This window comes from Talpa occidentalis, unplaced genomic scaffold (genome assembly GCF_014898055.3).
Source record: "Talpa occidentalis isolate TD23 unplaced genomic scaffold, MPIMG_talOcc4v2.1 talOcc4.17, whole genome shotgun sequence".
Classification (NCBI taxonomy): domain Eukaryota; kingdom Metazoa; phylum Chordata; class Mammalia; order Eulipotyphla; family Talpidae; genus Talpa; species Talpa occidentalis.
Genome location: NW_023601754.1, coordinates 22,112,095 through 22,136,286, shown reverse-complemented (window position 1 = coordinate 22,136,286; position 24,192 = coordinate 22,112,095). Strand labels below are relative to the sequence as shown.

General features: G+C 44.3%; 1 long non-coding RNA gene across 5 annotated transcripts; it reads left to right on the top strand.

Annotated features, from left to right (window-relative positions):
* On the top strand, positions 1-18,744 carry LOC119250389 (uncharacterized). Of its 5 annotated transcripts, none has more exons than XR_008552456.1 (4): positions 1-49; positions 2,520-2,619; positions 16,797-16,874; positions 18,345-18,744. It is a non-coding gene; the product is annotated as an uncharacterized LOC119250389 (long non-coding RNA). The 5 variants fall into 5 exon arrangements; XR_005126280.2 differs by having other exon boundaries at positions 2,477-2,619; XR_008552454.1 differs by lacking the exon at positions 1-49 and adding an exon at positions 137-243 and having other exon boundaries at positions 2,477-2,619.
* The last annotated feature ends 5,448 nt before the right edge of the window (positions 18,745-24,192 follow it).

Sequence of the window (24,192 nt, the reverse complement as noted above, 5' to 3'; positions counted from 1 at the left end):
CCTTATGATGCTGCCTGAGGCCCTTCCACCTCCTGTCATAGTACATCTGGTGAGCCTGACCCACTGCTGGGAGCCATTAGTGCTGAGAGTGCCCTTAGGAGATTCCCGGTTGTGCGTGTGAGCTCAGGGTAATAAGGGGTTGACTCAGCTGGTTAATCCCATTTGGTTTTGGGAGCCTTGGATTGATAGTCGCTCTGCATGAGGCCATTGGATCTGATGACTCCCTCCCCCACCCGCAAAAAGGTAGTCCCCAGGCAAAGGGGAGGTTCCCTGCCCCAGCCGAGAAAGGATGGAGCTGAGCAGGGGGGGAGGAGGAGGGAGGTAGAGGGGAAGCTGAGAAGGAAGGAAGCAGGATAGGGCGCCAGAAGGAGACCTGGAGGAGGCACTTGGAGCAGAGAGACATGTATAGAAGCTGCACTTGCTTCTTGGTCCTGGACTGGTTGAAACAGACATGGGTGAGGGACCCATGGGGAGGATAACAATGGCAGCTTTTACCGTGATTTTGATTTTGCTCCTCTATCCTAATGTGTTGGGCCGCTTCTGCTCCTACTAGGGTTCCTACCACAAGGTGCCTTAGACTTGTGGCAGGCTTTCGGGCCTCGGTGGCCTTGCTTTAGGCCAAACCTGTTTGGCTGGGCATTTACCCATGAGGGGATGGGTAACTTTGGGTCATTTGGAAACCATATTCTGTTCCTGCTCTTTGTTGTACACTCATTGTATTAAAGTTCCTTTCCATTAAAGATTTATGCACTAGAATACATTTTGTCTTGATGAGGTGGATGGCAACACCTATGTAGAGCAGGCAGGTTGTGGGTTGTGGGGTGCCCCTCTCCTTGCCCTGTAACACCCCAATCCCAACATTGGACCACTGGTCCATCTTGGATGTGGGGCAGGAGGTGAGTTGGCGGGGGCTGGGGGAGTGTCTGGATGGTGTCAATCTCTGAAATCTGTTACTAACACCTGAGTTTTTCAACTCAAAGTCCTGGCATCTCTACTTCATTTTCTTAGCCGCCTCCTTTTGTTGTAGTATTTTGTAAATCTCCCTTTACTGTTCTGAAATTAAATGTATATATAGCACTAGCCTGCATACATTATACATATAAAACAATTTTTTTAACAAAATAACTTTAAATAATACGCATATAAACATGTAAACATGCCAGCCTAACTACACTGGTAGGATTAATAGACTAGAAACTTGCACTTATGTGTGGAGTCACGTGCAGTTTGGGGATGTCATGTTTTGGTGAGTCAAAAACGAGGAGCTGTGTTGCCGTGGTTGGTTTGGCTTTCTGGAATCTCTGGGTGAAGCACCGCAGAAAACAATGTTTTGATTTACACAGGAATTGCAATCTCAGAAAACACAGCATATGTTAAAACTGCAAAAGCACTTGTTCATATGCAAACACATTAAATGTATGTAAAATAAATATTAAACAGCCAATCAACAAGGCTGTTTGGAGGGGCAGTTCAAAGTCCAGCCGGAGAAGAGACCATTCAGTAATCCTTGTGACAAACCCAAACCCGCCCACCCCCAAACACCTGTTTTCAAACCTCCCATTGAAAACAGCTCCTCTAGGTTTGAGAGCGAAAACAATCCACACACTTGCGAAGCCCAGCCTGGCCTGGGCATGTGCCTCTCTGGAAGGTTCCACACCTTGCTCTTTGGAGGTCAGATTTCCCTAGAGGTGCTTCAAGGCTACAGTCAAGAACCCAGAAGCCCCACCCCCTCTGCTGATTCACCTTTATTTTTGGTTTAAAGTTTTGGATTAGTAATTGCTGACAAAATTGTGGGTGTTTGCCGTGGCCAGGCACTGCTTAGAAGTGACGACACTGAATTCTCCCAGCTCCCTATGAGCAAATGTGAGAACCCTAGTTTACAGACCCTGAGCAGGAGGTTGAGGGTTTATCTAAGGCCACACAGCCCTGGGCCTCTCCCATTTCTGGGTGCCAGCCCTTCCCAGTGCACACTTTGGGCTTCGGAGTGATTTCTTTGGGAAAAATAAAAAGGGGTGTTGCTGTGAAACACAGCCCGGGGAGAAGAGGCAGCAGGGCCAGCAGCTGGATGCAGGTCATTTGTTGGGGCTTGCAGATGGAGCTTCTGTGCTGAAGCACCCCTCCATAGGGCTGCGGGCCCAAACCCAGCTTGTTTGCTTGTAAAAAAGCACTCAAACAATCCCTCACCGCAGATATGATAGAAAATAGGATCAGCACCTACATAGTTGTTTCTTAATGAGGTAGTTACTAGAGTGTGAATAACCTTCCAGACTACAAGGGAAAAATAATTTTATTTGTATATGTTTAACTCTGTAAATGTAATATTGTGGTTTTATAATATAAGCAATATTTAATAAATACATTATTCAAAATATTCTGTTTTACTATGTTAATATATCACCTGGTAATATGTATGTTTCTACATCTATAACAGAATGAGCTAAAAGCCCTCCCCCCGCCCCCCCCCCACAATGTTAAGCTTTGTTTGGCCAAGTGGGGGCTGGGCACGTCTCCTTCCACAGGTGCCATAAGAAGTTTATGATGATTGGCGTTGGATTCTCCTTACAACCAACTGAGCCCTCTCCAGCCAAGAGATCTTAATACTAACAACCCCTCTTGGAGGTCAGTGGATGTTGTCTAATTATCCTCATTTTATGAAGAAGGAAACTCAAGTTCAAAGAGGTTATGTGACTTGCCAGCCAGGAAGGCACCAAGGTGGCACAGCTGAGCGTCCAGTCCCATGTCCTCCACTCCCCTCCGAGGATTGTGGCTGCAACCTGCCTGCTCCAGGCAAGTGATTTCTCAGCAAAACACTGGCTCCTGACTATGACCTCTGGTCCCTGCACAGGTCTGGGGTGTGGGCAGAGCTCTGGGCAGCTGCCAGAAGCCAGGCAGGGCAAAGAACTCTGGGAAACCCCTTCTGCCAGTGCCTATGATGCCGCTGTCTCTTAGCAACTGTTGGTGGTGTCAACAATAAAGGCTGTGAGTGAAGCTGGATGCATTTCAGAGCCTCCAAGGTCTTTGGAAGGGGTCTGCCTCTCCCTTTCCAGTTGAGTGCCCCTGAGTCAGGGTCAGACCTGCAGGGTGCTAGCAGGATTTGGCTGCTCAGTGCCCTCCCCACACCCTGATCTTCCTGGGCCCTGCCCCCGCAGCCGGGCCTGAGCTCAGGACAAATGCAGGCAGTCTGCTCCTCCCAAGTCTCTTTGCTAGGTGCCAGGGCAGGAGGCATCAGATCTGGAGCACTCCTGGCATTCTAATCCGCCAAGGATTCTGCCAGGTGCCAAGTCTCTGGTATCAGGAAAATGACCTCAGAGCTTTGGATGTAGCTGGCAGGCCATAGCCTGGACTTAAAGTTTCCCTTGCAGGCACCTGTTACCCAAACAGGACTGTCTCTCATCTTTTCCCTGCTTCAGACCTTCCAGAAGGGAACTGAAGTTTCTGAGAAAGAAGACATGAAACAGGGGCAGTCAGTGGCAACAGGGCAGGAGGCTGTATGGAAGGATGGAATGGCTACCCACCTGCCCGGGCTCTGAGGCAAAGAGAGCTGCCAAAAAGCCTCAAAAGGCCAAAAACCAAAACCAAGGGCTATAGCAGTACAACACCCACACAGTAGGGGCCTATGTATAGCCTAACGAAGGACAGTGCCCAATAAGAGGACAGGTCACTCTCTGTGGTTGTCCACCCGTACACAATTGCAAGAGACCTCAGGCTCCAGGAACTACAACCATGGGGTTTATTTTACAAACAGGGGAAACAAAGACCTCACTATATCTTCTATTTGTGGCTCTCTCCACCCAGATAGCATCAGTGATGGTCACCACTGGTCACCAGGAGGGCTGGACAGCACTGGCCAGTAGTGATGGTCACTACTGGTCCCCCAGAGGTGGTGTCAGAGACACCCAGTGTTACCAGCTCTTTGTGAGTTGTTGGGTTATCCCAACAACAAACAGCTCTTTGAGGCACCAGGCCCAGAGCCTTTGGTGCTCCCTTTGGGCAAAGGGGCCCACCTTCTCTCTTTCTCCTGAGGCTGGAACCGGCTCTCCTTTTCAGGGGCTGGAGTCATCTCTTCTGTTTAGGGGCTGGCATTGTCTCTCCTTCAGCTCCCTCCCACCCTGGCTTATATCCTCTTTCAGGGTGCCCCACCCACAACTCTAAATGGACCATTGTTCAATCCTGTGGCTGATTAGATCATTTAGCACCAATCAGCTCATAGCTCACACCTGATTGGTCCATTCCACAATCCAGGAAGCACACTGCTACATAAAAGGGCTCTGAGGAGCAACTGCCACAACTGATTTGTGGTGGAGCAGCTCAGCGGGATGAGAGGACACCACTGCTCCTGCCGGCTCCCGCCATGGAGGCGGCTGGGTTCCGGTAACAGGCTTGTAGGATAGGGTGAGGATTTGAAATTTCAAAGTCCCTTTTGTAAGCATCAGGCTTCAGGAAGTCTGAAAACTGCTTTCCTCTTGGGCCAGTGGAGGCAAGCTGACCTGCAGTAAGGCAGGTACAGCTTGGCTGGAATGACCTGAACAGGACTCTCTTGTCTCCAGGGACGAGCTGGGTGGCTCCCGTGGATGGGACGCTGGGATGAGGGTTGCCCTTCATGTTGAGGACACTTTTTGTGACCTTTACCTCCTTCCCTCCCCTCCCTTGCAAGGAGTATGAAACTATTCTGTCAGGTCTGTTTTTTATAGCTGAGGAAACTCAGAGTCAGATGGGTTATTTGTGGTTCATCTAGAGCAAGGACCAAAGCTGGTGAGGAGCGAATTCAATGTTAAATACAGATTTTCCAAATTTTCTACCACAACTCAAAGTGAATCCATTCAAATCTGGGGGAGGGTCATGGTTGTGGGTCCACACACATGCACTTACAACTGCAAGTCATGACTCAGAATGTAACAACAACAGGGTTTATTTAAAAGGGGTGGGAGAGATAAGGAAAAAGGAGTTTCTCACATGACAAATAGCCATCTGTCCTACCCCAAATAGTGTCTGTAGCGTCCAGTAGTCCAAACCAAAATCTGCTATGGCTAATGGTGTTATACCTCCAATACGATCCTGAGCTGAGGGTACAATGCTGAGCAGTGGACCAGGACCCAACACACAGTATCAGGTGGAGGTGATCATACGTGGTGAGGCTGACAGGGCACTGCAGCAGCCAGCAGCACCTGTACAGAGGTTGAGCCAGACAGGCCCAAAGGCAACAGCAACAATGCTGCTTGTGTGGAGACAGGAGTGGCAGCCAGGCAGTGGTGTCTGAGTGTCAGAATCATTGGGCATTTCTCAGAGGTGGCCGGGCATAGGCCAGCAGTGCCAGCCGGCACCAGCCGGCACCAGTCAGGAGCCTGCAATGGGCAGGATCAGACACCAGCGTGCAGCTCTTGGAGGTGGCAGGCATAGGCCAGCAGTGCTGGTGAGCAGGCCAGCTCATGGATCAAGTAGCTGGGTACAGCTCTAGGTGGCGGTGCTGGCTGTGTGGGAGGCAGGAGCAGTGGCCTATGCTCAGAAGCAATAAAGTGACAGTCTGAAGGCTGGAACTGAAGGTGTCAGTGTCTCAAAGAGCCAGTCTCTACGAGTGTGTCCCCAGTTATCTGTTACCCGTTTTTAAGGTTTTTAGGGTCCACGGATTTCAGACCTAATTGGTGTATTTTTAAACCTGGCACTAGTTTCAAAACCCAAACCCCATGTGTGAAACCCAACCTGTACTGCGGCATCACTGAACCCAGAGACACAGAGCTCCTCTTAAAACAGTGCAAGCAAGTCAGCATTTGCAGCAGGGGAGATTTTCTCTGGACAAGGGTGGCCCTGCTGCCGACCAGCTTTGAGATTCAGGCAAATCACCTAACTCTCTGAACTTTAAATTCTCCTCTTGTAAAGTAGGAATGCAGCCATGTTTGCCTCATAGGGTGGGTGTGAGTTTTTCATGTGATAATATCTATTAAGTGGCCAGCACATAGTAGGTTCGAAATGGCAGCAGTTACCAGGTAGATTGCCCATAATGGGTGCTTGCGAAATGTCTGAAGAATGAATCAAATACTTCTCTTGTTTATTTTGCGTCCTTCAACTATTTGCTTTTTTTTTCTATATTCATCTAACTTTTTTTTTATTTAAATATTTTATTTTATATAATTCTTACATCTTTTTTCATCTTTGCACAATGTATGCATTTTTGTTTTGGTTATATTCCCCATACAATTGCATCTCCTTCCTTATTTTGACTCTAGTCCTTCCTTTCCCCGCCCCTCCCTGCCCCCACCCCCATAGTGTGTCTCTGGTTTATAGTTGCTTGTTGATTTTGATATTTACTTTGTATTGATTAGTCTTTTTCCTGGTCTCTTATTTAGGTTTTCTAAATTCCTGCTATGAGTGAGACCATCCGGTATTTTTCTTTTTCTTTCTGACTTATTTTGCTGAGCATGATCCCTTCTAGCTCCATCCATGTTGTTACAAACTGCATGTGTTTATCTTTTTTGATTGCTGAGTAATATTCCATGGTGTATATGTACCACATCTTGATCCAGTCATCTATTTTTGGGCATTTGGGTTGCTTCCAAAGCTTAGCTATTGTAAATAGTGCTGCTATAAACATAGGGGCACAGGTGCCCTTTGGAATTACTGTTTTTGTGTCATTTGGGTAAATACCTAGGAGTGGGAATACTGGATCATATGGAAGCTCTATGTTTAGTAGTTCAAGAAATCTCCACACAGCTCTCCATAGTGGTTGGACCAGTTTGTGCTCCCACCAGCAGTGCAGGAGAGTTCCTTTCTCTCCACATCCTCGCCAACATTTGTTGTTGCTAGTTTTTTTAATATGTGCCATTCTCACTGGTGTAAGATGGTATCTCACTGTAGTTTTGATTTGCATTTCCCTGATTACAAGTGATGTTGAACATTTTGTCATATGCCTGTTGGCTGTTTGCATTTCTTCTTCAGAAAAGTTTGTTCAATAAACGGTGCTGGGAAAACTGGGTCACTACATGCAAAAGAATGAAGCTTGACCACTACCTCACACCATGCACAAAAACCAACTCAAAATGGATTAAAGAACTAGACATAAGACCTGAAACCATAAAATACATAGAAGGAAATATTGGCGAAACACTACATGACATGCACCTCAAAGACATCTTTACAGACACATCACCCAAAGCAGTGATAGTGAAGGCAAAGATAAACAGCTGGGACTACATCAAATGAAAGAGCTTCTGCACAGCAAAAGAGACAATAACCAAAACAAAGAGAAACCCCACCGACTGGGGGAACATTTTTGCACCCAACACTAATGATAAAGGACTGATCACAAAAATCTACTAAGAGCTGATGAGACTCAACAAAAACAAAGAAAATAATCCAGTCAAAAAATGGGCAGAAGAGCTAAAAAGAAACTATTTGCTTTTTTACCCAGAGAAACTAGCTGGGATCAGAAATCTCTGACTCTTGAAAACAAAGAGGTGACACCCGGCCAGGAGGAGGGAAGGTGTGGCTTTTATGTCCTGTTGGGGGCTTTTGCTGACTGAGCTGAGTATGAGGCCTGCACAGTGAGCGCCACCCCGGAATCCAGGACAGCTCTCTGGGGGTACAGGGCTTTTCAGTTACTCACCCTTTGTAATAACAGCATGTTCTCATCTCAAATAACTTCAGTTTGTTTTTATTACAAAAGTAATTATGTTCCTTAAAGTGAAAGCTTGTATTACACCCAGTACTGCTCTAACACCTCCTAACTCACACAATAATTTTTTTTTTTGAAGTGGGCACTATTATTTCCCCCACTTCATGGATAAATAAATCGAGACAGAGAAAAATAACTTCCCCCAGGGCCATGGGGCTAAGAAGTGACAGAACAGGGCTATGAGGGGTGCTCTGGCCCACTGAGCCCCACTCCTAACCACTGCACTACCACACCTTATTGCACAGATGTGGGAAAATATACATAGATAAAAACAAATTAAGAATTTGTATTTTAATATCTAGAGATGCCTGCTGTGATTGCTAATGGTGTCACAAGGAGATACACTCAAGGTATGAATGAAGTGAGACAAACGTGTTCAGCTTCAGGCTTCCCTGTTTGTGGCCTAGAAAACATGAAAACAGTCTTGTGTTCTTCCGGTAGGGAACGCGTTTCCTGGCATTGCTACCAAATCCAGAAAGCAAAGGCAAAAATGGGCAGATGCTCATCTGACAATGAGGAACTGTGGTGTGATGTGACAAGGCACAGAGCCCAAAGCAAAAATCAGTGTCAAACTGAGAAGTGATAGTTGCTTCACATGTGATAGAAACATAGTTTGTCTCTTTACCATATATTTTTTTAAGATTTATTTATTTATTTTATACAAGAACTGGGGTAGAGGCCAGATGCGCAGGAGGGTGAGAGGATTCACCAGAGACAGAGTGGGAAACAGAACAGGCAGACTGACTGAAATACACTGCTGAGGGGAGCAGCGGGCGTGGCAGGAGAGGTCTGCTGCGCCACCTGGGACCTTCGCAGGCCAGCCGGGATCGAACCGGTGCTGCAGAGGCTGCGGACAGCTTCACAGCGCGGCGCTCAACCACCTGCGCCACCAGGGGACTCCCTCTTTACCGTATTCGAAGAACTCTTCAAAAAATAGAAATAAGCACCCCGAAAAAAATGGGATATTGTATAAATGAAGAACTACAAGCAACCACCAGCTATACATTCAACCTTGCTCTAGTCAGAGATGATAATTAAAATGGTGAGGCAAGCACTTGACAGCCTGACAGTGAATGTTGGGGAGATGGCGGTGGCCCCCACCGCCCCTCTGAGGTGGTAGCATGCGTCGGAATCACATCCACATGTGCACCTGACTTCATATTTTTACTTCAAATCGTTTATTGTGATAAAAAGTAATGAAATGAGATAGTCACATGTGCTAGAATAGTGACCAGCACATTTTAATTAAAGCAACACATTGAAAACAAATGTCCTATAAAAGGGGATTTATTATATAAAATATTGAAAAGCTGTAGAACAAATTATTATGCAACTGTTTAGGAACATAAGCCGGGTTTATATACTCTAATCATGGGGAAATTTCCCAATAAATACAAAAAACAGATTGCAGTATGCGGTCTGCTTTCTGAGTAGCAGGCTAAGCCCCAATTGGATTTTGATTTTGACAATTTATACAGCTGGTTTTCTGGCATTTGCAGAGGTTGAAATGTTTGATACATGTGAGCTTTTCCTCTGGAGACTCCAAAGAAGTGGGATAATGTAGGAGTTTCAGGCGAGGCTGGAATCCTGCTTTTGTAACTGAAGGGCAACAGAATGATGTGGATTTTTTGGTTCATCTATAAGTGTATGGACCAGTTCATGGAAGATTGGGAAGCATAAACTCCATTTGTTAAAAAAAAGAAATGAATTTCTTTTGGTCAGAACCGCCATCTTCCAGTAATTGGCCCAAATGACCAAGACAAAAGGACAGAGAGGCCCCCACTGTGTGTCCTCCAGGCCTTTTAGACAATGTGGAGTTGTTTCTTTGGCCACACACATGCCAATCTGCAAGTGTTAGCGGATCCCAGCGGCCTCAGCAGCGGGAGCCAGCAGCAGAGCTGTTCCCTCACAGGCTGTTCCACTACAAGGCAGTTGCTCCTCAGAACCCAGCAACTGCCCTTTTACTTCCTGGATCATGGAACAGACCAATCAGGTGTGAACTATGAGCCGATTGGTGCTAAAAGGTCCCAATGAACCACACACGGTATTGAAAAATGGTCCAATCAGATTTGTGAGTGGGGCATCCTGAAAGAGGATATAAGCCAGGGTCAGAGGAAGCTGAAAAACAGATTGTTCCAGCCGCTGAAGAAAGAGGGACCAAAAGCTGAAAGAAGAAAGAAACATCCAACAGCCGACCTCCAAGGAGGGAAGAGAAAGCGAAGATCTCCTTCAGAGACTGGGCCCCAGATGGTGTCTCTGACATTGCCTGGAAGGAGCACCAAAGGGTCCAGGTCTGGTGTCTCAAAGAGGTTTGTTGTTGGTACATTCCAACTAACTCACAAAGAGCTGTTAACACTTGGTGTCTCTGGGGGACCAGTAGTGACCATCACTACTGGCCAGTGCTGTCCAGAACTCCTAGTAACTGGTGGTGATCATCACTACTGGCCAGTGTGATCTAGCTCTGTTGACTGGTAAGTGGCACTCTGCTTGGACTTCTGGTGGACACTATCTGGATGAGATAATCAACCTCTTGTGGCTACGGTAAGCTCTTTGTTTCCCTTGTTTGTAAAATAGACCCCATGGTGGTTATTCCTGGAGCCCGAGGTCTCTTTCAATAGTGCACAGGTGAGAACCCACAGACAGTGACCTGTCCTCTTATCAGACACTGTCCTTTGTTCAGCTTTAGCCCATAGGCCCCTATTGGATGCTGTTTTGCTACAGCCCTTGGTTTTGGTTTTTGGCCTTTTGAGGCTTTGTGGTGGCTCTCTTGTCTTAGAGTCTGAGCAATTGGGTGGCTATTCTGGTCTATCCTGATATCCACTTCCTGCCCCTACTGCCCCTGTTTCACAAGGAAGAGATAATGTAGACATCAAGGGGATGGCGCTCTTCAAAAAGGAACACCCCACCCATGTTACCATGGTAACGCTGGAAGAATCTGTAATGTTACCCAGCATGCACTTGGCAGTGTTGTAAACAAGCAGGCAATGGGCAAGATTCTTGCCAAGAGAATTCATCTTCTCATTGAGCATATTAAGTATTCTAAGAGTAGAGACAGCTTCCTAAACATGTGAAAGAAAATGATTCAGAACTAAAGGAAGCCAAAGAGAAAGGTACTGGGGCTCACCTGATGCCCAGCCTGCTCCCCACCAGAGAAGCACATTTTGTGAGACCAGTGGAAGGAGCCTGAGCTGCTGGAACCCTTCCTTGTGACTCCATGCCATGATGGGTGGGGGTGGGGGGAAAGACCTCTGGACTATTAAGTAAATACATTTATTAAACATGAACATAGAAAGTGCACAACTTGATAGATGTTCATGGAGTGAGTCCACTCACATAACTGATGTTCAGATAAGCAAAATTACCCCAAGAGGGGGTCCCAGAGCTGTCTGTTCCCCCCTCACCATTGCTCTCCTCCCAGGACCACTCTCTGACTCTAATACCAGAAATGAGTATTTTCTGGTTCCATCTGGGTTAGAACTTTACATCTATGGAATTATAAAGTATTTTCTCTTATGTTTAGCCTCTTCTAACACCATGAGGTCCATCTGGACGCACCACAGGTCATTCATGTTCATCTCTGAGTCCTATTGCACTGTGTAAATATACACACAGTGTTTATCCATGGTCTTTTTTTTTTTTTAAAGATTTATTTTTATTTATTTATACAAGCACTGGGCACAATCAGAAGCGCAGAGGGTGAGAGAACCCACCAGAGCCAGAGCGGGGAGCAGAGCAGGCAGAAGGACCGAAGTACACTGCTGAGGGGAGCAGCGGGCAGCAGGAGAGGTCTGCGCGCCATGTGGGACCCCCCTCCGGTGGCCAGGGAGCAGCTGGGGATTGAACCGGCGCTGCAGAGGCTGTGGGCAGCTTCACAACCCAGCGCTCAACTGCTGCGCCACCGGGGAGGCCCTCCATGGTCTTTTTAATGAATATTTGGGTTGCTTCCATATTTTGTCTTTGAAAAGCAATGCCATTGTAAATGAAACTCACAGGACATTCAGTGGGATACACACTGATATTCACTGTTAACAGATAGCGCCGAACCATCTTTATAAGTGGTTATACCAATCTACCCTCTCCCAACATAGTATGGAGTCTTCATCTCTGGGTATCTGCTGACCCGGGCCCTTCTCTGTCATCCTGTCATCCTGTAGTCGTGTTGGAGTCGGGGCATCTCACTGTGACTTGTGTTTATCTTTCCATGACGACTAATGAAGATGAGCATAGTTTCTGACCATTTGAATATCTTCTTTCGTGTTCCAACCTTGGCTATTTTTTCTGTTGAGTTGATCTTTTTCTTACAAATGTACAGTTCTTTGTGTATCTTGGACATTAGACCATGATGGTCATATGTATTGTGATGATCTTTTCCTATACCATCTTAATAGTGGTTTGATGAACAGAAGTACCATAATGCCTTCACCACCAACTCGCCCCTGCTTACCACCACAGACCATTATGCCTCCCTCCCTTCCCTTTCTTTCCTCTCCCCCAACCTCTTGGTGTCTCAGTTCTGCAGTCAACTATCAGGGGTCCATTTTTAAACTTGTCTCTGTCTGACAATTAGTTTAACTATTTTATATTCCACATATTAATGACACCATCCAGTATTTACCTTTACCCCTCTGACTTATTTCACTTAGCATGACCCCTTCCAGCTCCACCCATGTTGCTACAAATGGTAGGAATTTATCTTTTTCATCACTGAGTAATATTCCATTGTGTATATTTTTCCATTTCTATTTCTATTTTATACCACAGCTTCTTGATCCACTCATCTGTTTTTGGGCACTTCAGTTATTTCTATAGTTTAGCTATATCAAACAGTGCTAAGGCATGTCTATTAGATGAATGCATTCTCTGGGAATGTCTAAACTTTTGAGAACCAGGTTTGCTCAATGTAGAATTCTTGCTTCATAGTCTGTCCACCAGCAACGTATGGGCTATGTCAACACACTGGCTTCCAACCTCGAGTGATCTAAGGTGGAAGCTTTAATTCGGTTCTAACCTCTCAAGTAGCTACAAGGCTACTAGTTTCAAAAACCACCCAGGCTGTGAGACTTCTGATTTTTAAGCCAACTGCAGTGCTGTGGAGGGAATCTAGGAATAGGGCAAGTTAGAGTGCTATAAAACTCACTTTTTTTTTAAAGACTTTTTTTTTTTTATAAAAGAACCAGGGTACAGGCCAGATGCGCAGAAGGGTGAGAAGATTCACCGGAGACAGAGCGGGGAACAGAACAGTCAAACTGAAGAAATACACTGCTGAGGGGAGCAGTGGGCGAGACAGGAGAGGTCTGCCGCACCCTGTGGGATTCTCGCTGGCCAACCGGGATGGAACCTGCGCTGCAGAGGCTGTGGACAGCTTCACAATGCAGTGCTCAACTGTCTGCACCACCAGGGAGGCACAAAACCCACTTTTTTTTTTTCAGAGATTCAAGCTTTCCTCTTGGATAAAACTCCTTCGTTACTGCAAGCTGTTAATTTCCAAAGTTCTGAAAATGTTGATTTTTTTTTAATTTATTTTTTATTTTTTCTTGTGATTGTTGCCAGTGTCCTCATTTCTGTCATGGAAGGGTGGCTATTTGAAAATCATTCCTCCACCATATTGGGACTTGCAGATCTCTCGCCTGTATTTTAATTCCATAAATACCTTAAAGACCAAGAGACATTGGCATTGTTGTTTCATCTACCCAGTTTTCATTTATATTAACTATATGCTTACTTTTCTGCTGCTCATCATCTTTCTTACATGATCGTGCCTCTACTTTTAATCATTTTTCTTCTACTTAATCTCCTTTTGTATTTTTTATTCCCTTCTGTAGAATGCAATATTTTCTGCTTTTGTGTGACTGAAAACATTTTCATTTTATCTTCATTTTTGAAAGGTATTTCCCCCAGAAATCTAAATTCAAGTAAAAATTTGGTAGTCTGTCATTTGGTTGATAGTAGGAAATTTTGTGGAACCTCAGTAGAGCTCCTGAGACATTCCACAAGATTTCTCCCTTTCCTCTTGGGAAAGGTGTTAAATGAATTTGTCCTATTTGGCTTACCTAGTAAAGTAAAACTAGAAGGGAAGCATTGTCGCTTGGGAAAAGGGTAACACTTTGACATGTACAGAAATGTTCACATTGATTTTCTAAAATATGTATACAAACTCTTAATACCGGATATGTATGTAAATTGTCAGTGGTGATTGTTGCCTTGCAATATGGTATAGTACAGAAATTGTTTCTGGAGAAAATAGGGAGAAAAGGCCTCAACAGATTCCTACTGATAGAACTGTTGAGAGTAAAAATTTCCTACAAAGAACTGAATAGACCTGGAAATACACCTGATTTTTACTAAGTTTTCTTTGACATAATACTGGTAATTTTTTTTTGCATTTTGTTCTAAATTCATAAATTTTCTTGTTTTGAGTGACCAGGATCTGCAGCAATGTTATATTTTTTTCCCAGCAAAGCTAACTTGTGTTCACATTTTCTCTCCCCTTGATACCTACACAACGTGAAAATAGGGGTAGTATTTTTTTTACTACTTATCTCAGAGTCTATTTTTGTATAACTTCCATAGGGATTTTGTCTGCTTAAACTAAAACAATTGGACATGAGTGTCATTGTCCAATGACACTTTGAATGGAATCTTCCAGGAAGTTGAAACAGAGCTGAACCAAGAAGAGGAGAACCTGTTGCTTTGTACATTGGTTCCAGAGAACTCCAAGGGAGGTGAGGAAGCTGCCTCCGTGGGCAGGACTGGACAACGTGGAAAAGGAAAAAGCCCTGGTACCCTCGAGAACAGGAAGCCCAGGTGCAGTCTGATGAGACCAACTTTGTTCTTGAAGCCTACATGGACCGGATGTCAAGAGTTTGCTCTGATCCTTTGTGATATGTTCCAACAAAACCAGCTAAAATTGCTGCTTAGTTATTCTGCCCTGTGATTTTATGCAAAAATAGGTGATATGGTTTAATAGTAGATTTGGTTTGCAAACTTTTGCTACACTGTTAAAACAATTTGGGATCAAGGTGGAGAGAACCTGTTTTTTGCATAAGTTGAATCAATCTTAATATTTTTCCTGTGATTTGATATCTTTATATCTTTGCTGTTTTATTTTGGCTGAACCCTCCAGATGGGTTTTTTTTTTTTTCTTTTTCTCTTTTTTTTGGCTTGGATTGATAAACTATTTCCCAGGAATGGAGGATTTTTGCTTTCCACAGTTGGCAATACCTGGAGAGACTTGTTTGCTTTCCAATGGGAACCCTGAGAAAAATTTTCATCTAAGACTGTACCCCAGCATCCATACATTTGATCTTCAACACCATGGAAATGGTGGCAAAAAGTGAAAGGGGAGAATTGTTACAGGGAAAGGATATACTGAGCTAATTCCATGCAGGCTTTGTGGATGCCACCCCCACTCCATCAAGACACTGGGAACTACAAATCCCAGGATCCCCAAAGGGAATTTGCAAGGACCTATGGGCGGAGTTAAGCAGCCATTTTCTCTGTCTGTATATAAAAACTAGTCATGTTAAAAAAAAAAAAGACTCAGCTCTTTTAACAACATTCTACAATAAATATTTCAGAGCGGGGGGGGGGGAAAGGTGTTTCCACTGAAAAACAATTCTGGGGGGGTGGGTGGTGGTTATTTTGTTTGAACTCCAGAAAAATTTTATTGGATCGAGGTCTCAATTAACATCTGTGGAAAATGATCAGCCTTGCTGTTGTCCTTCTGAAAATAGGTATTTTTTTCCTTTGTCCACTTTTAGGAGGGTTTTTTTTGTTGTTGTTATTGTTGATCTTTAGCAATTTTTTTAGGCTGTCACTATATGTGTGTTATGTTTATTCTTGAAATTCATTGAATTTCTAAGACTGAGATTTGATGTCTTTTATCACTTAGTCATAGTGTCTTCAACTATTGCTGCTTCCTCTCTCTCTCATTCTGGAATTCCATGTGTGTTTGGCTTTTTCACCATAGCCCGTATCACTACGGTTTTTTTTTACTGACTTCCAGGGTTTGTGTTTAAGAAATCCTAGCAATAATCCGAGGCATTTACGATGTTCCTTTCCTCCAGAGAAGGTTCACCTTTCCCTCTGGCGGGCAGTGAGTGCAGAGGACCTTAACCAAGTTTGAGCCCAAGTTGGTTTGAAACCAAGTTGTGGTCTTTAGAAGAATCAGATTATTTCTATTTCTCCTTTATTCCTAGGGTGTAGCTCTTCTGGGATGCTAATTAGAGCTCTGGGGTCTTTGCTATGCCTGGGCGAACCCTGAATTCCAACTACTCTTCCCAGTAGTGCAGACCACTGAGAACTCTTCCAAGTCTTCAGGACCAACACTGCCAATGAATCAGCTAAGATCCCAAGGGGAAGACTCTGCACTTTTAGCCTGATGGCACTAAGCCCTAAGGCTAATGCATCAAAGGAGAGCCAGGCGGGCATCATGCCAGCCGCAGTTCAATGCACCATTTTCTCACAGATTTTTAAATTTTAGCAATCTTCAAACAACAAAAATGTTTAAATAAACATTTTATTTTGGATTATTTTTTAACTTTTAAATGTCTTATTTTGGAATATTTTTTAACTTTAAGGTAAGCATCTTCCCTTACCTTAGTACATTGGTCAAAACTAGCAAGTTAGCAGTAATATGATACTACTAACTAATCTACAGCCTTTATTCAGAATCACCAGGTTTTTCATGATATCCTTTTTCTGTTCTAGTCTCTAATCCAGACAGAGCACCACTTTTTTTTTTTTTAAGATTTATTTATTTATGCATACAAGTACTGGGGTAAAGGCCAGAGGTGTGGGGGGTGAGAGGATTCACCAGAGACAGAGTGGGGAACAGAACAGGCAAATCTACTGAAATACACTGCTGAGGGGAGCAGCAGGGCAAGACAGGAGAGGTCTGCTGCACCCTGTGGGTCAGCTCCCTGGCTGGGGATCGAACTCCTGCTGCAGAGGCTGTGGATGGCTTCATAGTACTGCATCTTTACCCCTTGCACCACCAGTGAGGCCCCTTATCAGTCTTTATCACTTGTTTTTTTCACAACTTGGAGTGTCTCAATTTGGGTTTGTTTTCTCATGATCAGACTAGATTACTGTTTTGGGGGAAGATAACTTTGTGATTACCTCATTTCAGGGGTACATGCTGTGGACTGAACGCTTGTGTCCTCACCGCCAACCCCCAATTCAACCATCCGTGAGATGAAATTTGAAGGTGAGGCCTTGGGTAGTATTTAAGTTTCAATGAGGTCATGGGGGTGGAGCCTTCATTTAAGATTAGACATCAGAGATGAGCGCTCTCTCTCTCTCTCTCTCTCTCTCTCTCTCTCTCTCTCTCTCTCTGCCATGTGAGTGCACACAGAGAAGGTGACCATCTATCTGCAAACCAGGAAGGTGATTTGCTATTACCTAGATCTGGGACTTTCAGCTATTGTTTCAGCCACACAGTCATTGGTATTTTGTTAAAGGAGCTTGAACAAAGACTGTACATCCATGACATCAGCATGACTTGTTACTAGCGATAGTAACATTGGTTACTTAGCTCACGGAGTTTGTGTCCATGATAGCTTATTGATTTTCTCCTTTCTGTATGATATTCTTTGGAAATGGGTCTCTAAGAATAACTCACACTCATGAAGAATAAAGCTCCATCAGCCAGAGGGATAAGTATCTACTTAATCTGAAATTCTTTTGTATGAAAGATTTGTCCTTCCAACAGATTTTTCCCTTGTTTTTGTTAAGCCAGTGTTTCTACTTGTTTTTAGAGCCAGTGTTGATCTAATATGGGCTAGTTTGTTGTGACTGAGACAGAAGTCTGCTGCATTTATTTTTAAGAAATATGTATGGGGAAAATAATTAACTGTGATTGTCTCTGGCAGTCGTGGTGAATGGGATGAGAGCTGGCTATGTTTGTGTGGGGTCCACTTTTTATCATCCTAGATCATTGCATTTTTTATAATAAACATGTATTTTATTTTACAAGCAGCAAAAACACAGCTGTTTTATCCATTTTGTAAAAATAGCAGAACTAGACGGGAGCCTTCGTCTTCATTCTAGTGATCTATGGCAGTGTCTCTCAGTGAAGGAAAAAATCGAGTTCAGGCTCTGGATTATATAGCCCTGATTGCCTCTTTTCCTCTCAGCCACACTGTCAGGCTGTTGTGGGTACAAGGGGCTGCACTCTTGGGTCAGTATGCAGAATGCAAGAACCCCAGGGTCTGGGGTTCAAATTCTGAATCCGCCACCTACTGACTGAGTGACCTCGATCACTACTTGGCTCACTGTGTCTACATTCTTGTGAGAACACAGAGGTAAACATCGCAGCTGCCCCTGGGGTGGTTGTACAGAATAAATGAGAGAATGCACCAGTCACACCTCGTGTGGTGCCTGACCCACAAACGCACAAGACAGGAAAACTGTGGCTATTACTGGAACTAAGGAGAGTTCAGAGGGGAGTCAGCTTAGGACTTAGTCACCCTGAAACCTTTTCTTCACGGTACCTCCTTTTAGATTCCTGCTTATTGTCATGGGTTTTTGAGATCTAATTTTATCTATAATTCGGTTGCTAAGCAGTAGTGCAATTTCCCATATTGACTCAGCATTATAAAATATGTAAGTAAAATAATGGAGCTAGGAACAGCTCCAGGTCCAGGGCGCTTGTTTTTCTCTCTTTGTTCTGTAACAGTGGGGATTTTTCCTTCTTTAATCAAACACGCCAGCCAGTCCACACTCCGGCGCTCTCTCATCGTCTGGAATCAGGTCTGCTCCCCTGAGGGCCTGGAGCGGAGCCTAGTACCTGGAGGGTGTCAGCCTTCGTGATTGAGGAGGCTGACGCATGCGAAGTCAGCAGGGGCGCCGGGACAGCTGACGCCCCACGTGTGTATCGCACCGGTGTCAGGGGACCGGAGGAAGAGGCATTTGTTATGGAAAAGCACCGAACACCCTCTGCAGCATGATTACCTGATTAGTTCATAGGGAGCTTGTTTTGTTCCTATTATGGAGACTAATCATGCGTTGTTTGGCTGTGTTAGCCCATCCGGCTCCAATAAAGACATCAGTGACCATGAATAAATGAAATGGTTTGCATTTCCAAGTCGTGGATTAAAATTTTTAATGTTCTATTTTCCCGGTAGCATCTCATTATCCCCAAACACCTCCTTCCCTGTTTGCTGAGTTCTAGTCTCAGGGTTTCATTCAAACAAATACATTTTCAGTCCAAAATGAGAGAAAAGCTGGATACTGACTGGGAGTCCAGAAACCGGGGTTCCTCCCTTGGACTGTGGACAAACTGTGGTGTCCTTGCATTGTGCAAGGGGTTTTATGCACATGGCCTCATTCCCTCCTCTCCCCCACTCAGTGAGGTCACCATTCTTCTGTAGCGTTATTTGACCTGCCTGCTCAGTGATTGGATCTGTTAGTGTGTAGGCCTGTGAGGCACCATGGGATCCCCAAACCTGCATGCTCTAAAGGGGGGAGGTCTACCATCTACCATATAAAGACAAAGCATACTCTTAGTGCGAAATAACTCGAATAGAATTGTTGTGCAGAGAGAAAGATAGTTTTCCAAAGAAACACCCCAAGCTACCCATCCCCTTGTGGGTAAATGCCCAGCCAAATAGGGTTAGCCCAAATTGGGGCTGCTGAAGCCTAAAAGCCTGCCACATGTCTGAGGCACCTTCTGGCAGGGGCCCATAGCAAAGGACAGAAGGGGCAAGTCTGGAAGGACAGGAGCAAAATCAAAATACCAGTCAAGGTAAAGGCTGCCATCTTCAGCTTCCCCACAGGCCTCTCACCCACCTGTCACTCCCAAGTGTCTCTGCCTGTCTCGACTCCATGTGTCTCCTTCCATGTCTCTCCTCTGTGTGTTCTCCAAATGTTCTATTCAAATCTGCTCTAGCTTTCTCTCAACACCCAGCTCTACCCTTCATGGTGGGACAGGGAACATGGAACCACCTCTTTTTACAGACATTCCTCTCTATAACAATTGCCCCTTCTTCATTTTTCTCCCTACTCTTTCTATGTTGGCAAAGACCTACGGGTGCAGCCTTAGGAGACAGCCTTTTCTGGGGTTCCATTGTGTTCAAAATAAATTCTGATCAGTCACTAGATATTGTCCAAGGATGACGAGTGTGGCAAAGTCCTCCATATTTAGAAAGTAGTTGATCAGCCCAAGCCAAAAGAAAAAATCTGGAGACATTAGTCAAACAAAATATCAAACAGAATATCAGAGAAACTCAGAACGAAGAGAAAAACAGGCCAATCTTAAAATGGGTTTTACTTGATTAAAATCATTTTCTCTCCGCAATCATTCCAATTCTATTAAATAGTTCAGAAAAATGCTTTTGTAAACCAAATCCATTTCCAATCTATTTTACCCATTTTTGCATAAACTGACTGGGCAGAATAACCAAGCAGCAGTTTTGTTAGCTTTGTTGGAACACTCCATAAGGGCTTAGCGTGAGCTCTCAACATCAGGCTTCAGGATCGAGGCCATGGTCTTGCCAGACTCCACCTGAAATTTCCTCCTCCAGGTTCCCAGGCTTTTTCTCCAGGGTTTGCCAGGCCTGCCAGTGGAGGCAAGCTTCCCCACTTTCGCTGGAGGTCTCTGGAACCCTACAAGCAAAGTGGCAAGCTCTCTTCTTGGCTCAGCTCAAATTCAACTCCTAGAAGAATTTCAATCAAAGCCATGGAATGAAACATATTTCTACTTTAAGGAGAGACAAATAAAATTCCCTGTTGAAATTGTGCAAAAAATAGACATATTGCCACAAGCTTTAAAAATTATTACCATTTTTTCATATTATGATGAAAATGCAAACACAAATTAGTTCTGCTAACAAAAATGCAATGTCGTGCAGATCCTGGTCAAAGGAAGAAAATTTTTCTTGAGTAGAAAAAACACAGAAAACAGTTACATGTCAAACACAAACTTATCAAAAATCATGTTTATCTACAATAGTCTATTCAGTCCTTTGTAGAAAATTTGCACTTCCAAGTTCCACTAATTGGTATGAGTTGAGGCCTTTCTCCTATGAATTTCTCCAGAAACAATTTCTGCAGAAGTCAGACTTTTAAAATAACCAACAAATTGCCAGGCAACAATAAACAAAACTGACAATTTACTTACCAGACACATAAGCAGTTTCATATAAATTTTAGACCACCGATGTTAATATTTATCTATATACCGAAAATAAACATTTCTCCCATGTGACAAATAGGTTAAATTCTTTCTAATGTCTTTTCCACAAAGAAAGGGAGAGCTCTTATGGCGTGTCTCAGGAGCGCTGAGGTTCCACAAAATTTTCATTTCTCAATCAAATAAAAGACTACAATATTTTTCCAATGTAGATTTCTGGGAAGCTTTGACATAAAGATTACAAAAGCCACATTTAATTGTAATCAAAACTACATCTGAAACTCATTAGTACAATGTTAATGGCCAAACTATAATCTTTTATTTTGATGCCATAACTGGAGTTTCTTTATTGCCTTTCAAAAATACCTTTAATTTTCCAACTCCTACTTTGCCCAACATTAAAAAAAACTTTATATACTCAACATCAATAACCCAGACAGAAGAGAAAAAAATTATATTCAATGCAACTTTATAGGCGTACATATTTTAAAACAGCCCATTAGATTTCAAATTAATTTCCATATCCCTTCTTGGTTGCCAAATACATTTGTGTACAGGCTGATGGGTACCCTGCAGCCCCCAAGCTTGCATGCTCCAAAGGGGTTCTGTCGTCCCTCACATAAAGACAAAGCATACCTTTAGTGTGAAAGAACTTTAATAGGATTAAAGTGCAAAGAGAGAGAAAGGAGATAAAAGATGCTCATTTTCCAATAAAACACCCAAAGTTAGCCATCTCTTCATGGGTAAATGCCCAGCCAAATAGGGTTGGCATAAAGTGGAGCCACTAAGGCCTGAAAACATGCCATGGTCTAAGGCACCTTCTGGCAAGGAACCACAGGAAAGAGGCAGAAGGGGCCAGGCAAGTCTGGGATGAAAGGAGCAAAATTAAAGGGGTTTCCCTGGTGGTGCAGGGGTCAAGATGCAACCTATGAAGCTAGCCGCAGCCTCTGCAACACAAGTTCGATCCCCAGCCAGGGAGATACCCACATGGCGCAGCAGACCTCTCCTGTCTCACCTGCTGCTCTTCTCAGCAGTGTACTTTGGTCGATCTGCCTGTTCTGATCCCCATTCTGTCTCTGGTGAATCCTCTCCCCCCACCCCTCACCTCTGACCTGTACCCCGGTTCTTGTATGCATAAATAAATTTTTTTTAAAAAAGTACAAATCAGGGCCTCCCCAGTGGCGCAGCGGTTGAGCGCTGGGTTGTGAAGCTGCCCACAGCCTCTGCAGCGCCGGTTCGATCCCCGGCTGCTCCCAGGCCACCGGAGGAGGGTCCCACTTGGCGCGCAGACCCCTCCTGCCACCCGCTGCTCCCCTCAGCAGTGTACTTCGGTCCTTCTGCCTGCTCTGCTCCCCGCTCTGGCTCTGGTGAATTCTCTCACCCTCCTGCGCTTCTGACTGTACCCAGTGCTTGTATAAATAAATAAACAAACAAACAAATAAATAAATCTTTAAAAAAAAAAATAAAAAAAAAATAAAAAGTACAAATCAAGGTAATGGCTGCCATTGTCAGCCTCTTCATGTATCTCTCACCCATATCTCTTGCAAATGTCTCTACATATCTCTTCATTATGTGTCTCCTTCCATGTCCCCCAAGTCCCTGGCACAAATCCAAAGCTAAGAAGCATGTACTTTTTCTTCACATGTGTCTCTGCTCCATGTGTCTCCTCCAAGTCTTCTCTTTCAAGTCTCATCTCCTAAGTCCTTTTCAAGTTTCCCCTGACTGCTCAGCTTCAGCTTCAGCTTTCCTTCAGTGAGTGGGGCAGAGAACGCAGTACTGCCCCTTTGTATGGAGATTCCTCTTAGTAACAAATCAAGCAATATCATTTGCCCACTCACTGCACCTCACTGAATGCCCAGTTTCACTAATCTTAGGAATTTACGACAAGTACAAATAGTCATCGTCAACAATTTTCTCTTAAATATGAGATTGTAAACCAAAAGACTGCTTGTTGAGCATAAACACTGTGGGCCCACAACATGGATCTTGCCTAAGCCTCTCTTTTGCTCCTTGTCTCCTCACTACAGGCCTCAGTGAGTAAAGTGCTATTACTCAAAACACTTCTGACATTGTGTGGTGTCTTGTCCAAGCCCACCATTCCACACTCCAACAGCTATATGTCTTCCAATTCCATTCAGTTCTGACTCTCTCTACCTGGAGTTAGCATCAGATTTCACAAATCAAGGGCTCAGTGCCACAAAACCACCCCTGCTTCAGATGCCAGTTGGAAAATCCAATTGTCACCAGCATTTCTGAACAATTGACTATAAATTCAGACACTTCCAAAACCTCCTCTTCCGGTTTGAACAACTCATCAAACTCAGGAAGCATTTTACTTACAATTACTGGTTTCTCATAAAGGATTCAGCTGTGGAGCAGCCAGATAGAAGAGATGCACAGGGCAAGGTATAGGGAAAAGGTATCACCTTATCAGCACCTCCATGTATTTGCCAACTTGGAAACTCTCCAAGCCCCATTTTTTAAGATTTGTGTGAAGGTTCTATTACTTAAACTTGATTGATTAATCATTGGGCCTAGGTGATTAATTCAGTCTGCAGTCATTCTATCCCTAAATTTCCAAGGTGGGGTTGAAAATTCCAACCCTCTGATCATACCTTGGTCATTTTGGTGACTGTTCATGTCATCAGCATACAAAAGACACCGATCATACTTGCTTTAGGAGTTCTGTGCCAGGAATCAGACACAAAGACCAAAGATTTATTTTTTTTATTGAATTACAGCTGGGTGCCCCCAGCCAGTCAGAAAGAGTGGCAGAATCTAGAGCTCTGAAAGTGAGGTGTTTCAGGCAACTTAGGTCCTTGACCCTAGCTGCTGTGTGCTCCTTTATTCACGCCAGTCTTCTAGGAATGTCCCCTGTCTGCTGTGAAAAAACAAAATTCATCCAAGTAAATTTGAAGATCCAGCTGGCCAAGGATTCATGAATCAGGCAGCATACCATGTAACCAACAGAGGAGCTACAGAAAAGAGAAAGTTTTTATGGCAGAGGGAGGGTGGGATAAGGAGTAGATTATTTCAGGTAAGGTTATATTCCTTAAGAAAATGTAGGGAGTCTTGGGGGCCTCCCTAGTGGTGCAAGGGGTTAAGCACTGCACTATGAAGCAATCCACAGCCTCTGCAGCACAAGTTCGATCCCCTGCCAGGAAGCTGAGCCACATGGCGCAGCAGACCTCTCCTGTCTCACCCGCTGCTCTCCTCAGCAGTGTATTTCAGCCAGTCTGCCTGTTCTGTTCCCCACTCTGTCTCCGGTGAATCCTCTCACTCCCCGCCCGCCCCCCACCCCCGCCCTGCCACCGCATCTCTGGACTATACCTTACCTCTTGTATGCATAAATAAATAAACCTTTAAAAAAAAGAAAGAAAGAAAATGTAGGGGG